Below are 13,592 nucleotides of genomic sequence, written 5' to 3' on the forward strand. Positions count from 1 at the left end.
ATGTGTCAAAAGAGCAGCAGCAAGCAAGGGTGAGGTTTGGTTCTCAGGAAAGAGGTTCTAGTGATGGAGTCAGCCTCCATCACTAACTGAGATTCAGTTGTTTACGAGACACAGCTGATGAGGTGCTCAGCTGAACATCTCAGCCCGCCTCGGCCTCACATTTGCCCAGCTTTGCTTCCCCATTGCCATTCTACACAGCCAGTAATGCCAGCAGAGGTCCCTGCCTGGGTGTGTGTGGTGCCCAGTGAATCAGCACCCCACCCAGTACCCCTAGACTCTGCATTTGTTTTCCATCACTAGAGAGCACTGCAGTAGGTTTGGTGGTTTTAGGTTGGTTTGTCTGTTTTGCTGCTGCATCTTGCAGTAACTTTGTTCTTGTTATAGGCTCATGTCTTCCAACAGACTTTCTGTGTACTACCCATTTTATGCTCTCACAGTCTTACACAGCTGGCAGGGCCAGAGATCAGCCCCGTTTCGTAGACAGATTTTGCACATTGAGTCAGTGGCAAAGCCAGACTTAGATCCCATTTTGAGTTCAAGTTTTGATACCTTACCCATTCACCATGCTGCCCTGCAGTTACCTCCCTGGCCCCCTCACTTGGTTTGAATTCTGTAGCTCTGCAATGTGAGCTGGTTTTATTTGGACTTTTTTGGATCGTTACTGACTTCTGCATACACTCGTGAGCATGTTTCATGTGTCAGGACAGTAGCAATATGTCATTCCATTCTCACAGTAGCCTTGGAAGGTGTTATTCCAATTTTATACAAAAGTGATCTAAGCTTCCTCCACGCCAGATGGCTTAGGCCACACGGTTCCGAATGCTGGAATCCGAACTTCAGACCACGTCCCCCACCCTCCATTCCACTTCCCTTTCGGTAAATCCTGCTGGACCTTGGGCTGCCTTATTAATAGGCACTCAGCAGCGCGTCAGTGCTCAAATCAGCCTTTTCAGGAAGGGGCCCAGCAGCTTGTAAGCCTCTCGTCGTAGGGAAGCGCTCTAATTGCCAACAACAGAAACCACCTGGCTGATTTTAGCAGAATGGAATTTTTTGGAAGGACATTAGTTCATCACATAAATATTAGGCAGCCTGGGGAAGTGGGCTTGGAAAACAAGTGGAACAAAGAAAGGTTTGGCAGCTGGAATCACAGTCCAGGTCTCACCAGGACACCTAGCTGATGTGGACAGATGCCGTTGCTGGTGACGGTGCTGACACTGGACTCCAGGGGCCATTGTTGGCATCGCCCCACCACAGCCCCAGGAAGCAGAGGGGTGTTGCTGTCCCCTCTGGTGGCCTGGGTTCTCCATCTCCCTCTTTCCTTGTGTACCAGGCCCAGGGGGTATCCGAGGTAGGCCAAACCCAGGTGTGTGCCTATGCCTTCGCTGCAAAGGCTGCTGGGGAAGCCCAGGTCTGGCTTCCACAGTGGGAAGCAGCTCTCCCTCTCACTGAAACTCACACAGTGGGGAGTTTCCCAGATAGCACCAGGAGATTCAGGTGTTGTGTGGCCCCTGAAAATTACAAATCTCCATTACACTCCCCCAAACACACACACCTAATTCTAGGTTACTACTCTGTTGCTCCCCATCACCACCTTCCCACCACTCCCCACACCTTATCACAGACTTGGCCTAAATTGCAGAAATGATGTTGGTGCAAGTGCTTTGGGAAGTGAATTGTTAGTAATTATCCTGATAATCCAGGAACCCTGGATCTCGTTTGCCTTCTGGTTGTGGTTATCGCTGCTGTCTCGCCAAATCTGCAATTACACTGTGCTTTTGAGTCGAAGATTGTCTCACAGCTGATTTTTTTCCTGTGTTTCTGGCTGAGGGGGGAGCTTCATTGTTTCTTTGTGAGTAAGCGTGGAGCACTGGGGGCTTTCCTTTCCTGGGCTCTGGTGGGGGAGGGGTGGTGGGCCTCCTGGGGGTTTTGCTGCTGGCTCACTGCTTCCTAGAGGTGAAGTGTGTGGTGAGCCCATTGCCGCTTACTTCCCTTTTGCCGGGATGCAGGTTCCTGTGTGCAGAGGGCTGGAGCCCTCCCCACAGGGCTTTCTTATGCCCTGGTGTATATGCATCTGTGGGAACCCAGCCCCACAATGGCCTGTTGCCCCAGCTACCCTCCTTCCTGAAAAGATTCTTCAGTTGCTCTGGCCACTTCACTGCCATAGACGTGGAGCAACTGGACACCTGCCTTTCAATGAAAACAGCCACTCTGGTTCTCCCACTTCGAGGCTCCCTCCTGCCTTTCTTGCTCTCCAGTTCTTCCACCTTGCAAGCACTCACTATCTTTGTCCCCCCTCCTTTGCCTTTCCAAATTACTTTTCAACTTAGGGCTGGGGTGCAGAAAGGCCCAAATGGTTAGGGGCTTTTTAAAATAACATGCCAGGTGGTGCTGAGGCTCAGTCGTTTCATCCTGCCCCCACCCTTCTGCTTGTAGCAATTGCCTAGATGGAAAATGGGAAACGTAGGGCTTTGGGATCACAGACCTGAATTTGCAGTGGGCACCTGCCACATAGCTATGATCCTGAGCAGTCATAATCTCCCTTAGCCTCCATTTCCTGTTTGGGACAAATGGGGATAGTGGTGCCACTGTGACGTTTAATGGAGACGACGGGAAGCCCGATGGCACTTTGTGCATGCATAACGTTTTCAGCCATTCCTTGTGCTCCTTTCTGGCCCTGGAGACCAAGGCTCCCACCCTGCCCAGCACTGTTCTATTACCACTGCCTACAGGGAACCCTGAATTGGGGACTCGGTCATGGTGGTAACAAGGAGACTATTAATAGGTTTTTAGAAGTCTAGGGTACCTTACCGATTCTTCCTTTTTGATGGAGTAAAAACTACTCAAAGAACATAGAAACAAAGGGAGGGTTGACAGGGAAGTCTACACACGTCTGAGTCACTTTATAATGAAAGAATACTTGAGAATTTTCCTCCTGGAGGGTTTCCTGGAGCTCATGCCCAAACGAGTGGACTGGGCTGGAACAATTTTAAGATGACCTTTGCCCCCTGGTGTCACTTCTTTGATTAGTTATTTGGCAAAAGAGAGAAGATCTGGGTGGGCCTAATCTAACCATAGACGCCCTTTAAAGATAGAGTTCTCTCTAGCTGGTGGCAAAAGAGGAAGTCAGAGAAACTGCAGGCCGGAGAAGGACTGACTTCCACGTGTGCTGCGGGCCTGAAGACAGAATGGCCCAGGAGCTAGACAGCCAGGGGTACCTCAGGCCTACAGCCCCAAGGAACTGAGTTGAGCCACCAACTTTGTGGACTTCAATGCATATTTGTTCCCAGAGTGGCTTTCTGAAACCCTCAGCAGAGACCCAGCTGAGCCTGTCTGCACTTCTGATCTAGAGAACTCAAGGATAGCAAGTGGGTGTTGTGTTAAGCTGCTAGTCTGTTGCAGTTGTATGGTAGCCATGGAAATCTGATACAACCCCACACTAGGGACTGGTGGAGACCATGGTATGTTGGAGATGCATGTGCCACCTAACTATGAAAGCCACTATTCAACTGTAACTGGTGGTTGTCAGCAGAAGCTCTGGGGGAAGAAACCCAAAGTTTCTGAATCTCCTCATTTTTTAAGAGAGGCCAAAAATTTAGACTGCGTGAAATATCCTGACTCAAAAGACATATCTGCTAGGTAAATATACCACCATCCCTTCATTAAAGCATAGCCCCTTTTGAATGGAGAGTTTCCTACCTTTTGGGTTTTTTGGGTTTTTTTTGAGAAGTTGCCTGTTTTAAATTCTACTATCTTTTGTACTATCCGCACAGTGAGGATAGTGTTTATGCCAAAAGTGTCGACTTGCAGTCGATGGTTAGGTCCTGAGGTTTTGTCTGGGACTCTGTGGGGACTTTGAGAGATAACACAAGGCTCTCACCCTTTTGGATGTGTGATGAGAATTCACACTCTACTTAGGAAGAGAAAGCACAGATTTTTTTTGTTTCTCTGCAGTCAGTCTGATCACCACTCTAGGCCTCCATCTTTAGGTGGGTAGGTCGGGGATGGGATTTTACTCCAACCTGCTAATCTCACCTAACCCAATCATTTCCTTTGAAGTAGCTCAGTCTCTTAGATGACTGTGCTGGCCCAACTGGTCAGCATTTTGCCCTTGGCACCCTTTCACTGCAGAAAGTGGCTGCTTCCATGGGGAAGGTGTGGCTTATGTGAATGGCTGTGTTCCCTCGGTCCTGTATTGTGCCTTGAATCTTGGCTTGCCCAGGTCTGGAATGGGGATGCAGGTTCAAGAGGGGCCGTTTTGGGCCACTCCCCAGAATAATGACCACTAAGGTGTCACTTGGCTATTTGGGACCAACATAACAGGTTTCAACTGATGAGGCCCACAGTCCTGGCCATTCTTCTCTGTCCCCAGGTCCCTGACCCCTGTGTAGAGACTGCATCCAACCCCAGGCTTCTGTTTTCCCATGAGCTCCCTCACTATCTCCCTGCTCCCTCATACCTGGGTTTATATGTGCCACCCACAGGCAGGGAAGAATGGCCTTCAGCCCCCTGCCTGGAAAGCTGGCCATGAGTCTGGAAGGTCTCTGGCTCCCACATGCCTACTGGCCGTTTCTAAATCTCCATGCTTGGTCTCCCCTGGGCTAGAAGTGGCAAGCATTTCTTTTCTGTCCTGGGGAGCTGGCTTGTGACTTTCCAACATCAGATTCTCATTCTTAGCCAGTGGAGATGTGTGGGATGTATCTGGGGTACCGTCCCCGTTATTGGTATTTCTGGGGATGAAGTGTTTCTGGGGTACCGTCCCCGTTATTGGTATTAAGGGCTCAGTGACTCCAGAATGCTAAGGCCCATGAAACCATCTGAGAGCATTTAATTCCTGATGGGATTTCTGCACAAAAAGAGGGGTCAGGCTTGAGTAGTGGAGGAAAGTCCATTGAAAGGTTTGGTGGGATGAGGGCTGGCCTTTAAGGGCAGGTTGGCTATAGAAAAGCACTTGAACGTCTGATTCAGTTCAATATCAAGTCCTATCTATATCAGCCATGCTGACTTCCCTTCCTTGGTTGTTCCCCTTTCAGAGCTCACTGACCTTGAAAAAAGGAGCTGAATATGGGTCACCCTGACCCATTTCTGTCTCAGGTTCGGAAGCAGAATGGAAATTTAATCAAGCTGCTTGAGACTTTTGGCAGTGAGCAGCTGAGCCCTAGGCACCCCCAGCCCTGCGGCCCTGGTTTCTTTTTCTTTTTTAATCTTCACTCAAGGATATGCTTTTTTTTATTGATTTGAGAGAGAGAAGAAGGGGGAGACAGAGAGAAAGTGGAGAGAGAAACATTGATCGGTTACCTCCTATACGCACCTTGACCAGGGATCGAAACCACAGACTTTTGGTGTACAAGACAACGCTCCAACCAACTGAGCCTCCTGGTCAGGGCTGCACTGCCCTGGTTTCTCACCACAGTTCGCCTCTGACCTTCCTGTGGTGCCGAGTGGGGCAGGCTTTGCCTGTGTGCACAGGTACAGAAGCTGGCAAGAATAGTAGCAGATATCAGGGAGACGAAGGTTGTCTCTGGGTGTTGTATACAATTTAGATATGGGTACAAAGAATAACCTCACTAGTCTTAAGACAGGTGTGGCTGGAAGACAGTAGGAGCAAAGTTAAGACCAGGCTTCTTCAGAGTCGCAGTTCAAATCCCAGCTCCACTGCTCATTGAGCTGTCCAACTGTGGGCAAGTCGCTTACCTGCCCAGAGGCTCAGTTTCCACATCTGGAAGTTGGGGACAATATTTGTACCTGCTTCATGGGCTTATGTACACTAAAAAACTGAAGTATATGTAAAATATTTAGCCTCTACTGGCACAGAGTAAAGTGTTTCGTAAATGTTTGTTGCTGGTTTAAATTATGTCTTTGTTATTATGAAGAGATCAGATTCATGATTTGAGTCAGGAGGTTGTTCACCAGGAAATCTCAGGGGATTGAGGACGAGGGATTTCTCCAAAGGGACTCGCCTCCTATTTACATGCAGGAAGTCCCAGAGGGTACAGAGCGGAGTTCAGACAAGTCACTCCTACTGATTCTGCCACTTCGCTTGCACCTTCTGAGCTGAAAGAAAACACGTGTGTTGAGGATGGAGGAAAGGAAGAGATATAAATGGTTTGGGTGGGGGAAAAGGAAGAGAGACTTGGACTAAATGGAGTGTGGCAGTGAGTGAGTGAAACTGACCAAATGTCCTGCATCTCAGGGGTCAGGGAAGGAGCTGTTATAAACAGCCCAGTCTGTTCAGATACTTAGCTCTTTCTTTACACTAAACTCTAATTCTGCCTGATCTCCTTTGAATCATAGACTCTTTTAAGATTTGAACCTCTCCCTCAGAAAATGGAGCATCAGGATATACATGTGCCAGTTTTGTGAAGAGTCCAAGTTTAGCAGTTTCTCAGGTCCGGGGTGAAACACCATTTTTAAAATGGGATGCGAAGCTTCTGAATGAACAGGGAAACTCTTACCTGTGCTCCAGAACCCTGCTCAGATGTCCGCTCTCCGGCAAAGCTTCCCACCATGCCCAGATCAGCTGCGCAGCCCTTCCTTTGTGCTCTCATTATTGCTCATCCCTCAATACATCTCGTCATTGATTAGCTTCCATAATCTACTAACTCCCATAATTGCTCATTTTCTGGTTAATCTCCTCTACTAGACTGTGAGCCCCTATTCGTCTTTCTTACTCATTTTTTGGTCCTGTGGCCAGCACAGAAATGTTAAAGGAATAGAGTATAAGTGAAGATAATGACTTCCCTGCATGGATTGCAGAGAAAGCCCTCTCTTCCTTCTGTGAATGGGAGGAAAAAATAGGAAGCCATATATGGTGGGACTTCTTGTGGGACTCTGCCAATCTGCCAGGACAGCTGCTAGCCAGCCTGCAGGACCAGCACCCATTTGGCTTTCAGAAGATAAGGGACTGTCAACACAAGTGTAATAATCAGGAAGAATGGGTGGGAAAGTAGCATGGGCCACACAGATTCCCACTATCGATTAGATAAGGGATTAGATAAGGGAGTGTGTCACTGGAAATGTGCTGGCAGGAGGGATGCTTTGAAGTTCCTGGCTGATTATGCTAGCAAAGGGCTCTAGGTGGCTGGTAGCAGCTGTACTCCAAGTACTCAGGATAACCTTCCTGATCGAGGACAGGAAAGAGCAGCTGCTCTGTGGGACAGCGGAGACCATGTGTCTTTCCCAAGAGGTGTTACTGGGAAGCCCCTTTTCCCAGTCCTGGGGTGGGAGGGGACCCATTTGGATGGAGTAATGCCCTGGTCTCTGGAAAAAGATACAGAGGGGTGTTCCCCCACAGTCTGGAGACCTTGCACTTGGAGGATGTGATGGGGGGCAGCTGCTTGAAGGTGACTCTAGAGTCCATTGGTTGGAAAGTCCTTACGACAGTGCTGACTCCTCAGGAGGGCCTTGGATATTTTGGCTCTGCTACGGAGAACACACTCAGCAGGCGTTTGAGGGAGCCAAATTTCCACTTCTCCCTGATGGATCTCAGGAGGGCAGTAAAGCTCCTTCTGAAATTATTTAATTTAAAAGCTTCTGACAAAAAGCAGGCCTACTGCCTTGCACATTGTACTTTGACCCTCTGGAAGTTGCCCATCCATCTCATTTCTCCCCATGACATAGGCGAGAAGCTTAGAGTTCCACCATTTTATAGTCAGGGAGCTCTCGCTTTGTTTGCTGAGTGATTCTTGTCTTAAAAAATAAAGTAGGGTCCCAGCCCCAAGCTCCCCCCACCCCCCAAGACCCAGTGTTCTGTTCTCATGCAAAGGGGTAAATAGTCTCCCTGGAGGTAGGTTTTAAAGACTTCCCCAGAATGCCTAGGCCAGTCCTGCTATGTTTTCTGCCCCCTGCCCATAGTCATACTGTACAACCTTGACAAATGTGGCCAGATTCCAAGACATCCATTTCTGGGTACAGGGACAGAGCCCTGGTTGAGCGAGCTGAGTGTGGGGCGATGGTGTAATGGCCCACTCTGTGAGGGGATCAGCAGGGTTGCCATCACCCGCCCGAGCCTCCAAGTACCCGCAAAGCTCCTGCTGTTTCTTTACATCATCGTGAGCACCAGTGGGTTTTGCTGAAACTCTCCAGCTGCTTGAGAAATGTTTGGGGCTTGGAAAACACAAAGCACTTTTTCTTAAGCATTTAGTATTTTTTCCTGCTTTCCATTTGTACTGCCTCTTTGTTTGGAATAAAATTGAGTCCATGTGTTTCACGCCCCCTGGCCTGATTCTCCATGGCATGATTTTCTTTTAGATTGTCTGAGTTCCCAAAATTTTCATTTTTTTTTTGCCTTGGAAAGACACCATGTCTTACCACAAGAGAGTCTGAACCCCAAACCTAAAGGGAGTGTGTTTTGGGTGACACTTTGAAAGGTGTGTGAATGCAAGTCTCTTCTAAGGGAATGCAGAGCAGAGACCAGGGTTGTGGCTTTCCCCTCCTGGTTTCCCATTAGGAATTGGCCACGGCTGTCCTAGTAGCAGGCTCTGAAAGGGGCCTTCTGCCTCTCCCTGACTTCCTCTCCCTGAGAAACTGTGTTCTTCAGTTTCTGTCTCTGTGGTGGAATATCTTTACCTTCCTAACAAAGGGAAGACCCATGTGCTTAGGGGAAGAGTGCAAGATCTTGCTCTTACTTACTACTTCCTTTCTAGCACAAATAGAGAGAGTGCTTTTCTCTAAAGAGCCCATTCCAGCACTTTCTCTGGGGGTGGCAAGAAAAGCATTGTGCTAGGCCCTGGCTGGTGTAGCTCAGTGGATTGAGCACGGGCTGCGAACCAAAGTGTCACAGGTTCAATTCCCAGTCAGGGTACATGCCTGGGTTGCAGGCCATGACCCCTAGCAACCGCACATTGATGTCTGTCTGTCTGTCTGTCTGTCTCTCTCTCTTTCTCTCTCTCTCTCTCCCTCCCTTCCCTCTCTAAAAATAAATAAATAAAGTCTTTTAAAAAAAAGCATTGCGCTAAGGCATATGAAAATCATGAAGACACCAAAGATTTGCAATATTTTCTGGAGCGCTAAACCCCCAATCCCCAGGCTGACAGAGGGGATTTGAAGGCAGGTATCATCTATCTGCTTTCTTAGGGAGAAATTCAGTGTATATTCAATGGCATCTGACACACCCAGGATTGTAGGGTATGTCAACCCTCTGCCTCTGACAATGCAAGTTCCCATGACATTGCATGTGACTTTCGGGGTAAGGGAAATGCTCTGCACTGCACTAGTGCACCTATACACACACCTGCACACACACACAGTGTCTGATGACTGGAAGTCTACAATTAAATGGTTAAACACAGTAATTGTAGTGGATTATACTGTACTGTGTAATTGAAATTGGCTAAGGGTGTAAAACTTAAATGTTCTCACACACAAAAGATAAATACGAGGGGTGATGGATGTGTTCATTAAGTAGATGGGGGATCCTTTCACAGTGTATGTCTTAAATGTCTTACTATTCTATGTCAATTATACCTTGACAAAGCTAAAATAAAACATATAAACAAGCAAAGAACAACAGGGACAAAAATAGAATTGCAATTTTAGTCTAAGCCCTTGATTCTTTTTTTTTTTTAAATAGTTTTTTTTTTTAAGATTTTATTTATTTATTTTTAGAGAGGGAAGGGAGGGAAATAGAGAGAGAGAGACAGAGAAGCTTCAATGTGCGGTTGCTGGGGGTTATGGCCTGCAACCCAGGCATGTACCCTGGCTGGGAATCGAACCTGGGACACTTTGGTTCCCAGCCCGCGCTCAATCCACTGAGCTACACCAGCCAGGGCAGCCCTTGATTCTTATTAAACTTCTGAAAACCTTGGGATTTTGGTAGGGCAAATTTGGGTGGCAAAAAGCTGGGAAAGAGAATCTAAGTATTTTGGGGGTTCCAGAGTGGGCTTTACAGAAGTTTGGCTGAGAGGTGGGGTTGGGTAACACTGTCCGGAACAGAGAGAAAACAAACTCTGCTTTACAAGTCTCTGAAGGGTCTGCTAGCTTTGCATTTTGGGTTCCTTTTAAAACTGGAAGCATTATCCTGTTTTTAACACTGTATCATAAAGGTCTCAGGAAGTTATCCAAACTTTTTGGTGGAAATTCCTGTTCCCCAGAACCTGGGGGTGGGGGATGTACATGGGCTTGGGATGTGGATAAAGTTTTGTAGGTATGTTTGAGCTGTGTCTTCTGGAGAGAAACCATAGCTTTCACCAGGATCATAAAGAGGTCCTGAGGAATTGGAGCAGAAGACCTGGCAATGAAGCCTGAGCCTCTGAAACATCCTATGTTCAGGGTCCATGGTGCTTTCACCTGCCTGCTGGGGCACAGGTACCAGGACAGGTCCGTTAGCTCTGGGACATGCTTGCCCATCCTGTGCTTTGGAGAGCCGGCCCTCCTGTCCTTCACAGGTCTTCATGTCTCCTTTAGGCTTACAAAAGAACAATTGTTTTTTTCTAAACATAAAAGTAATCACTTAAAAAATATAGAAAGATTTCTGTCCTTCACAGGTCTTCATGTCTCCTTTAGGCTTACAAAAGAACAATTGTTTTTTTCTAAACATAAAAGTAATCACTTAAAAAATATAGAAAGATGTCATGAAGAAAATAAAAATCAGTTATAATCTTACAAATCAATTAACCACTGTAAATATTTTGAGGTAGTTCCATCCAGGTTTTTTTCTTTTCTTTTCTTTTTTTTAACAGAGACTTGAGGCCCTGGCCAGATAGCTCTGTTGGTTACAGCATTGTCCAGATTCATCAACGTCACAGGTTCGATTCCTGGTCAGGGCACATACAAGAATTAACCAATGGATGCATGCATAAATAAAGCAGAACAACAACTTGATGTTTCTCTCTCTCAAAACAATTTTTAAAAATTAAAAAAAAAGAGAGAGTTGAGATCATTGTATGTCTATGAATAGAGCCCTTTTCACTTAACATTACATCATAAACATCTTGCTTGCCATTAAAAAGTCTTTATAAGCATCATTTTCAGTGGCTGCACAATATTCCATTATATGTCTGTACTACAGTGTACTTACCCATTCTTCTAGCACTGGGCATTTGCATTGTTCCCAGCTTTTTGCTTTAATAAATAATGCATGAGAAACATCTCCGGGTGAGAAGCTGTGCTTCCATTTTAGATTATTTCTTTATGATGGATTCCTAGAAGTCTCTTTTGACTTTTGAAGATTGTAAATTAAGATGTTGCTGAGACCTATCTGTAAAGTGTAGACTCACAAAAGACTGTGTGGGTAGAGAGGTAGGGCCCGGCATCGGCATCAACAACACTCACTGGGTTCCTTGCAAAACACGCAACCCCACTGTAGGTGCTGTGGGCATCTAGAAGACCCAGCCTTTGTCCTCGAGTAACTTACTGCATAGTGTGAAATCACAATGTGCACAAAGAGTCTAAAGGAAGAGAATTGTGGGGGAGCCATGTGTGAGCTCAGAATGGGGCAGAGTTTTGCTTGTATGTTCATATTGCATATTCTGGAGAGGGAGTCCAGCTTCCATCAGAATCTTCTCACCTACAGTGCTGCAATGAATTATCCATTCATTGATTGTTTGGGGGAGGGAATGAATTAAATTTTGCAATTTATTTCTCTTACTATTTTATTTTATAGTTTTTATAGCAAAAAAAATAAAAATTTTTATGTGCCATTAATATGACCAATATAGTGTAACAGGAAGATGGCAGTCAAGGGTCGCAGTTTGGGGGACCTTGAGGTACAGAGTATAGGAAAGGCCACAGCCTGTACCCAAAAGGTATGAGGCAGATTTGGGCAGCATTTGTCACCTGTCCCTGCAGTGACCTACCAGTTCGTTTACATGTAAATCTGCTCCTGCCCGCATGAGCTGGTGCTACATGAGCCTAATGCCTATAGGATCATATTATCAGAACATTGGGTTATGCAGGTGCGTGGCCCTTCTGGTAATCTACACCGGTGTTTCCTCATCCCGCCGCTGGATCCTGGTTGCTAAAAGTTAAAGGTGCTTCTTATTGCTCATTCATGGTCAGGAGATGCAGAAAAGCAAGGATGTGGTTGCTGTGTGGCCTCCAGACCTTTCACTCAGGGCCAGGATTAGATGTGCATGTGGAAATTGATACCCACTGACTTTATTTATTTTCTACAATCCATTCTGACCACGTCTGTTGCTGGACTAGTTCTTCCAATGGAAAAGTGAGAGAGCCATGTGTTGGACTGTGGCCTTGTCCAGGTGTCCACACTAGACAGAAACCCACAATTACTGGACTTCCACAGGACCCTAGCTCAGCTCAGCTTGTTGGATTCCATAGATTTTGTCAAGTTAGGCATACATGGTCAGGACAGCTGGATGGGTGTGTGTGTGTCGTCATCCTGTAGCTCATGTGGTATCTCCTGTGTCTGTGGCTGGAGTATCCAGGTCCCCTTTAGAGGGTCTCTGTGCGGAGAGTGACTGGACAACAGAGCCCTGCCACAGGCAGGCGTGTGTCTTGACTAAGAAGCTCTCCAGATCTTTTTACCTAGCATCCTTTAGTCTGGCTTACTAATAAAATTCATATAATTCTGTTATTGTTGTTGTTTTGTTATTTTGAATTCCACTTGGCTCTTTCTCCATGTTCAACTGAGTTGCTCCTCTTCCTTGACTCTTGGCTTCTGTGGAATAAGTCCCTTTCTCCTTCTCTGTCACTCCCCTTTTTTCTGGCCCTCTACTTTTCCCACACCCCAAACCACCTAGTGTCCTCAAGGGCTTGCATTTACCTGTAATTTTTGCACTCATTATGGTCATCACATAACCCTAATTCTTATTCATCCTCAACTCCATTGGCCAAAAGCACTAACTAAACCTCACTGTGAGACAGATGGCAGTCTGGGAGGAACTGGCACTGTCCACACCTCAGATAATATCTGCTCTTCCCATAAGGAGGCAGAAAACATTTAACACACCTGTGATCACTGCTTGCCCTGGTCCATAATGCAAAGTAAGCAAGCAAGATAACACTCAAAATATAATCCTTTGTTGGTAGCTGTCGGGGAGACAGCTAAAAGCTTAGGCCTTTTCATACTCTGGTTTCTCTTTAGATCATATAAATCTTTTGCCTCTTTAAAAACTTAGGCCTTTGAAAAATACCATTAGTAAATTTTTCCTCATACTTAATCAGATTGACCTCACCCTTGACTTAAGCTTATATGATCTGGTTTTGTCCAGCTAGAGACACTATTCTTTTCTCCACATATGATATTTTTAATAATACATTTTAAATAAAATTTTATTTTACATAAAAGATTAAACTTAAAGCATTTCATATGTAACATAATTTTAATAAAACATGTTATATGTAAAAAGGTTATATTGCATACTTTAATAGAACTCATTTTATATTTAAATATTTTGAATATATTTTATTTTATAAGTAACATTTGTATATAACATATTATAGACTTATATACATAAAACATTAAATAAAGTATTTTTATATTATATTTTAAACATTTTAAATATTTTGAAAGATTTCTAAAATATAAGCTATTAAAATATTAAAATCAGTATTCATATCAATGCTGATGGGGGTTTTTTGTAGTAATTTTCATACAGAAATAGATTTTTTTTAAATTTTATTTTAACCATTGTTCA

The 13,592-nt window shown here is 45.5% G+C and overlaps 1 protein-coding gene across 1 annotated transcript in view; it reads left to right on the top strand.

Moving 5' to 3' along the window:
• The window catches only part of GFOD1 (glucose-fructose oxidoreductase domain containing 1), a 117,729-nt gene that overhangs the window by 97,280 nt on the left and 6,857 nt on the right, over positions 1 to 13,592 (top strand). The window lies entirely within an intron of this gene.

This window comes from Phyllostomus discolor, chromosome 5 (assembly GCF_004126475.2).
Source record: "Phyllostomus discolor isolate MPI-MPIP mPhyDis1 chromosome 5, mPhyDis1.pri.v3, whole genome shotgun sequence".
NCBI classification, from domain to species: Eukaryota; Metazoa; Chordata; class Mammalia; order Chiroptera; family Phyllostomidae; genus Phyllostomus; species Phyllostomus discolor.